This window comes from Micromys minutus (genome assembly GCF_963924665.1).
Source record: "Micromys minutus genome assembly, chromosome: 6".
Classification (NCBI taxonomy): Eukaryota; Metazoa; Chordata; class Mammalia; order Rodentia; family Muridae; genus Micromys; species Micromys minutus.
The window spans coordinates 52,579,432-52,585,514 of NC_137975.1; positions in this window are offsets into that span (position 1 = coordinate 52,579,432).

Consider the following 6,083-nt stretch of genomic DNA (forward strand, 5'->3'; position numbering starts at 1 on the left):
CTGCGCCCACGCCTCCCACAGGAAACTCTCCTATGTCTTGTGGGTGATTCCGGATCACAAAGGAGTGTTTAGCCTACTATAACTTCGAATGTTTTGTATCTTCTTCCCGAGCAGACGCTGGAGACTCGTATTTATAACGTGGGCTTTCCACATTCGCCCAGTGGAAGCCGGGACTCCTTTTCAGGATCTCAGTGGCTAGATGAGGCACACATTCTGCAGTGGAAAGGCTTTTAAGTAAAGAGAGACTATCCTCCTTGCGATTTGGTAGTTCTTGCAAATATGGGTATTTGTGGGAGACACAGAATAAATCATCTTAGCTCTTAGGATCATGTTATTTCTAGAGGGTGGAGCCATCCCCGGAAGCCAAAACTCTTTCCCAGTGGGTTCTGCAAGGATACCAGTCTACATAATACATCCATTAAATCTCAGAAAGTAAACACAACTTACAAGTATGAGGAAGCTCCTGAAACGTGCAAGTTTTTATAAGTAGTGACGGTTGTTGGACATATTAGACCATCCTATAAGCTCATCTACCTGCAAGGAGCTGAAAAAATGCAGCCTCCGAGTCTTCACCTGTGCTGCTGTGGGATTTTAATCCACGAAGCTACCTCTGAGTCTTTCATGATCCTGCACATAGCCCTTCACCCCTACTGCTGTAGGTAACCCCTAGAAGACTTTACTGGTTCCCTAAGCTAGCCTTGGGTAGAATCATGTCTTTGGTCTGTGGATGTCTCCCTAGGAAAAAAATCACACAGGGGCTCCTCTTACCCCTTTCTGTTTTGAAAGAGAAGACAAGAGGCCCCAGTGCTACAGAATGGGCAGATAGGCCTCGACACCATATAGGGTTTCTTGTGGCCTGGTGTGTGCTGCTGTCACTACAGAACACTCCCTGTCATCTGAGAAGGGCTTGGAAAGAGCATATAGAATGACATGTTGAAAACAAGGTATTGGGGCTGGAGAGATGGCTCAGTGGTTAGGAGCACTGACTGCTCTTCCGGAGGTCCTGAGTTCAATTACCAGTAAGTGCATGGTGGCTCACAACCATCTGTAATGGGATCTGATGCCCTCTTCTGGTGTGTCTGAAGAGTGAGGGTATGCTCACATACATTAAACAAACAAACAAACAAACAAACATAAACAAATGGTGCTTTGGGATAACTTTGAAAAACGAACAAACAAAAAACAAGGTATTTACGAGGACATAGTAGCAGCTTCATGAATGAGATCCCGTGCTAAAGTTGAGATTAGAAACGTCTCCCTTCCCCCAGACCTATGTATCAAAGGCTTGGTTACCAATATCTGGATCTACTAGGAGCTGGTAGAACCTTTATGAGATGGGGCCTAGGTATGGAAAGTTAAGATGCTGACAGCATGCCTTTGAATGGGTGAACAGGCTCCCTTTGATATCCCTGCCATGATGCTAAAAGGTAGAAAGCAACAGGACCAAAAGCTTCGACAGCGTCAGCCATGGGAACCCTTTGTTTGCGTTAAGGTGGTTATTTGAGGTTATCTGGGCAAAGGGGCTCAACTGGCATAGGCACAGCCAATTGAGAGTTAACACAGCTCATATCCTACAGTCATGCCAAATTATGCTGAGGTAACAGAAAAAAAATTAACAAGGAGGGTCACAAGTTCAAGGCTAAGCTGGGCTATGTAGTGAAACCCTGCCTCAAGCAAAAACAACAAAACCACACACAGAGATTCAAATAACAGAGACTCATTTCCCACAAGTGCTGTGTCTGCTACAGATTAGCTGACAGCTTTGGATCACATCTGCATTGCCCTCAAGTAGGGCATTGCCGGGAAGTTGTTAGACCCTGTGGCAGCAAGAGAGGAGAAAGCGAATTTTAATGTGTAGGGAAGCATGAGCAGCCATTTAAAACGTCCTCCTGGACATGCCCTTTGTTCTCACGTTTTATTTCTGAAGCAAGCCACATGGCGACAGTGAACTGGGGGGTGTGTGTGGGTGGGAGGGGGGCTCGAAAGAAGGACCCAGAATCTTTGCAAACAATCCTAATGGTGGACAGGACCATCTCTCAGTACAGTGCCTTGTTATTCTAAGCATATTTATGCTTACTATTTAGGGTTTGGTAATACAAGTCAAAATGAGCTTTGGTGAAGTTTTTGCCACTCAGCCAAACAGGGTTTTGAAATAACATTTGTCTCATAGAGCCAGCAGAATGGCTCTGCAGGTAAAGTCACTTGCCACCAAGCCTGATGACCAATCTCCAGGGCCCATATGGTAGAAGGACAGTTCTCACTCTGGGAAGTTGTCCTCCGGCTCCACAAGTGTGTCATGACATGTGCAGGCGTGCAAGCACGCACACAGATGCACACACTAAGTAAATGTAACAAAGGCGTTTTTCACAATTAAGCTCATAAAGTGTGTAGATCTGGGTATTGATGGATACAGATCTGTCTCTCCCCCCTCCACATGTGCCACTACACCCAACAGCTTTTTGTACATCTTGTTTCCAGTTTCGAATGTGTGGTGCAGAATTTGTGCACGTGAGCAGGGGGCGGGGAGGAGGCTCACACCTACAATGGATCCAGGAGTGCCAGAAGTTCAAGACCAGGCAGGACACAGACTCAAACACTCAGCACTCAGCACCTTCAGCTGAGGGATGAGGAAGAGCAGTGTGGATCTGATGAAGTGTGTCTGTCTCAAAAATCACACAGCGAAGGTGTGGACATAGAGGTTGGAGTGTATAAGGAACGAACCAAGGCTCTCAGAGGACATCCCGGATGGAGCAGACCGATTCGGCGACAACTTTCACACGACGAAAGGCGTGGAGATGGGCGACGGTCGTGTTCTCCAGGTGGAAGATGACATTCCATTATGCAGGCAGGAATTGGTGTAAGTAGCTGAAACATTGGTCTATCCTGAGGCAATCCGAGGCTCTTTGTGAATTCAGGCTGCTTCTGCAGGCCCCGAGTCCCTCCCATTATGTAGGGGCAGTCTGTCTTTATCTTCTCTTGTTCAGAGCCCTTCTAATCTATTTCCCACTCGAACCTTTTCACAGACACAATTTGATTTCCATGTTGCTAGCAGGCTTCTCTCTGGCTTTGATTTATGCATCGTTTTCCCGAGCCCCATGTCTGTGGTGGAGGACGTGCCTTTGCTTCCTTTCGCGTTCCCTTTAAAGACCCACAGGTGCTTGGAGACGGCTGCAGAAACCGGGCCGAATAAAGAGACGTGCAGGGAGCCTGGCGTCTCGGGGTTTGATGTGGGTATGAAGGAAGATTCCGGCCTCTTCAGGGTGCAGAGAAAGGAAAGTGAAGGGCAGGTTTTTTCTCCCCATTTCTTTTGGAGTGATTTTTGAACTTTCTAAAAATTATCTCAGCTCTCTTAGAAAGAAATGGGACGGTGTGGCTCAGAGGTACAACGGGCAAGAGGCAGGCAGAACTTACCTTCAGTTACGATCCCTTCCGCACCTGGCTGCGGCTCTGTTTTTTTGACCCCCCCCCATCTTCTTCCCCGTGTCTGTCTCCCCATCTCTGAAGTTGGTAGAAGGGTCAAACACCTTTCAAAGCCGAGAGGCTTCTGATATTCATGATTCCCCGTGGCTTCAGTAGTAACACAAGGCTAGCTGTTCTTTCTCTGGTCCTGTGTCTTTCCTCCTTGATGACCTGTCTACTGCTGACAGTATCTTCTGGGTGAGGAAAGGAAGTGTGCTCGTACGTGCCCACTCTTTAAAGCAGGCGTTCAATAGCTCGTCCTGAAGGTCTTCAGATGTCCTTGGCTGAAATTCGCTTTGTTGTATTCTAGCCTTCTCGACAGTTTTATTTATGGCAATTAAAAGCATCTCCCCACTTTTCTTTTCTAGCCCAGGTTAGCCTCGAACTCACTAAGCAGCACAGATGACATTGGCTTTTTTCTCTACCTTATAAATCCTGGAATTACAGATGTGTGCCCTTACATATCTGCTTTTTCCTATGACATCAAGAATTTCTTTCTTTATTTTTTAATTTTTTTTTTTTTTTTTTTTTTTTTTTTGGTTCTTTGTGAGGTTCACGTCGTACCCCAGTCCCACAATCTCACTCATCTCTCCTTCTCTTCGTAACCGCCTTTCACCCTTGCAATGAACCTCCTGGTCCCACCCCACGAGACAGAGAAAAGAAAATCTCATTGTGGAAGCTGTAGACACTAAGAATTTCTTAAGGGCAAGCTTCACCTTAACCACGCCTGTATCTGCTACTTTAGATGTATGCAGATAGAAAAAGGTTACTTCAAAGTGATTCTAGGTAGCCAACTGACACTGCAGTTCTCTCCAGAGACACAAGGTGGCGGTCTAACCAAGCAGAGTTGCACAGATCACACCAGACACGTTTAGTTTCTTAGCGATCTGAAGGATAATGGCGACTCCTTTGAATGCTGTCTCACTGGTCCTATCAAGCAGCTATGGATGATGGGAAAACAAATATGAATGCCAACTTAATGAGCAGAACAAGACAAAAAAATCAGACGTGAAAACACTATCCACAGAGAGACAAGCACCTGTTTTCTCTCAACAAGGACCCTGCCACCCCACCTCAGGATGTGACATGGTGATTGTGAGCTTCTGGTGAAGCCAGGAAAGGGCCTGTGTGTTGTGGAGAAGCTGCCTTGTGCATTTTCCCTCTTTTACCGGAAAGTTGTTGTTGCTTATATGACAGTTCTTACGTACCCAGGCTGGCTCAGGTCTACTTATGTAGCTGAGGATAACCTTGACCTTCAGGGCTTTCTACCAGTAAGTGGCATTCACCAGCACAGCCAGTAATATTTGGTGCCAAGGAGCAAAGGTAGAGCCTCATGAATGCAGGCAATGCTCTACCATGGAACTCTGTCCTACCTGTGAGCTCCTGCCTTTGTTAACGGTGGGATGTTGTATGAGCTGAGATAGCTTTGTTGCCCGAGTTAGCTAAGTTGAGTATTTTTTTCTTATTATTTTCCTAAATGTGCAAACCATGATGTATAGTCGATACAAGAGTGTGTGTTCCCAAGTAGCCACCTGTCCCCTGCAAGGATGCTTGCTGTCTTGAATTTGCCTTTCTTTCCCACAATGCTACTAGAAGACTGTATATTTTGTTTTTGTTTTTGTTTTTGTTTTGTCTGTCTGTTTAAACAGGGTCTTGTGTATCCCAGACGTGCTTTAACTTGATGACCTTGAGCTTCTTAGCCTTCTGCTATACTTCTTGGGTGTTGGGTTTACGGCCCTGCTCCTCCACCTGTACAGTGTATCGGAACCCAGGGTTTTGTGAATGCTAGGTGAGTTATCAACTGAGCGGCAATCCCCAACCCCGATATAAGACGTCTATAGTTTACCTCTTTATTTGAATAAATTAGATTGCATATTGAATAAACTGAAATGTAAGAAGCCACAGAAACTGACAGATTTCAAAGCTGTGTCAGGAAATGAAAGTTTAAGTGTGATTAAAAGTGACTTACACATTTAAGCCGTCCTTGGCAACCGCTGAGACAATGTCTCAAAATAACCGGATGAATGAAGAAAGCTTCAAAGTCAACATGTAAATTTCTGCTCATCTCTCTCCATTCCTCCACTACCCAGATGCTTTGGGTGAGTGCCCCACTCTGTGTGTGTGTGTTTGTGTAATTATATAGTAGTATAAAGTTTGAGTGCTGGGTTCGTAGGGACTGACTGCGTTGGTATAAACTGGTATCTAAGTGATTGTGGTTTTCAGGGTCTACCATAGAGTCAGAGAAGATTCTGGAGGGACAGACATAGGTTGCAGACAACCCTCACTCTGAGTATGGCCTCACCACCAACAACACTGAGAGGTGATTCATGCAGAAAGGTCGTGAGAATAGAAGGTCTTTGTCAACTCTTGCCTACCTGGGTCAGGCAGCTGACTTGATCTTATGACTGGACTCGCTGTGCATGCAAAGGGAACAATCACCAAATCCCACTGGGTTTCCAGTATCTTATCTTTTAAAATGTGAGGCACAGTTTGAAGATCAAAACTGATTTCCTGGGAAGAAAAGAAACCTTTGCCTCTGTAGTTGCTAATGTGGATTTATATGATTAGGAGGCAGCTTTAATTGCCCAGTCTCCTCCCCATCTGGAAGACTGAGCTGATAGGTC